Source organism: Otolemur garnettii, unplaced genomic scaffold, assembly GCF_000181295.1.
Source record: "Otolemur garnettii isolate 467f Iridium unplaced genomic scaffold, OtoGar3 scaffold00013, whole genome shotgun sequence".
Classification (NCBI taxonomy): domain Eukaryota; kingdom Metazoa; phylum Chordata; class Mammalia; order Primates; family Galagidae; genus Otolemur; species Otolemur garnettii.
In genome coordinates, this window is record NW_003852408.1 from 255,864 (window position 1) to 257,165 (window position 1,302).

Sequence of the window (1,302 nt, forward strand, 5' to 3'; positions counted from 1 at the left end):
TCGTGAGTAGTTCCCCTGCCCTAGAGCGCGCTCACACGTGAGTAGTTCCCCTGCCCTAGAGCGCGCTCACGCGTCGTGAGTAGTTCCCTTGCCCTAGAGCGCGCTCACGCATCGTGAGTAGTTCCCCTGCCCTAGAGCGCACTCACGCGTGTGAGTAGTTCCTCTGACCATAGAGTGTGCTCGCGCGCATGAGTAGTTCCCCTGCCCTAGAGCGCACTCGGGCGTGTGAGTAGTTCCCCTGCCTGTAGAGCGCGCTCGCGCGTGTGTGAGTAGTTCCCCTGCCCTAGAGCGCGCTCGCGCGTGTGAGTAGTTCTCCTGCCTGTAGAGCACGCTCGCACGTGTGTGAGTAGTTCCCCTGCCTGTAGAGCGAGCTCGCGCGTGTGTGAGTAGTTCCCCTGCCCTAGAGCGCGCTCACGCGTGAGTAGTTCCTCTGACCATAGAGCGCGCTAGTGCGTGTGAGTAGTTCCCCTGCCCTAGAGCATGCTCACACGTGAGTAGTTCCCCTGCCCTAGAGCGCGCTCACGCGTGAGTAGTTCCTCTGACCATAGAGCGCGCTCACGCGTGAGTAGTTCCCCTGCCCTAGAGCGCGCTCGCCCGCGTGAGTAGTTCCCCTGCCCTAGAGCATGCTCACGCGTGAGTAGTTTCCCTGCCCTAGAGCGCGCTCACGCGTGTGAGTAGTTCCCCTGCCCTAGAGCATGCTCACGTGTGAGTAGTTTCCCTGCCCTAGAGCGCACTCACGCGTGAGTAGTTTCCCTGCCCTAGAACGCACTCGCACGTGTGAGTAGTTCCCCTGCCCTAGAGCATGCTCACGCGTGAGTAGTTTCCCTGCCCTAGAACGCACTCGCACGTGTGAGTAGTTCCCCTGCCCTAGAGCGCGCTCACGCGTGAGTAGTTTCCCTGCCCGTAGAGCATGCTCACACGTGTGAGTAGTTCCCCTGCCCTAGAGCGCACTCACACGTGTGAGTAGTTCCGCTGCCCTAGAGCGCGCTCACGCGTGAGTAGTTCCCCTGCCCTAGAGCGCGCTCACGCGTGAGTAGTTCCCCTGCCCTAGAGCGCGCTCACGCGTGTGAGTAGTTCCCCTGCACTAGAGCGCGCTCACGCGTGTGAGTAGTTCCCCTGCCCTAGAGCGCGCTCGCGCGCGTGAGTAGTTTCCCTGCCCTAGAACGCACTCGCGCGTGAGTAGTTCCCCTGCCCGTAGAGCGCGCTCACGTGTGAGTAGTTCCCCTGCCCTAGAGCGCACTCGCGCGTGTGAGTAGTTCCCCTGCCCTAGAGCGCGCTCACGCGTGAGTAGTTCCCCTGCCC

General features: G+C 62.1%; 1 protein-coding gene across 2 annotated transcripts in view; it reads left to right on the plus strand.

The window, feature by feature from the left end:
- USP40 (ubiquitin specific peptidase 40) overlaps positions 1-1,302 on the plus strand; it is an 80,494-nt gene that overhangs the window by 27,234 nt on the left and 51,958 nt on the right. The window lies entirely within an intron of this gene.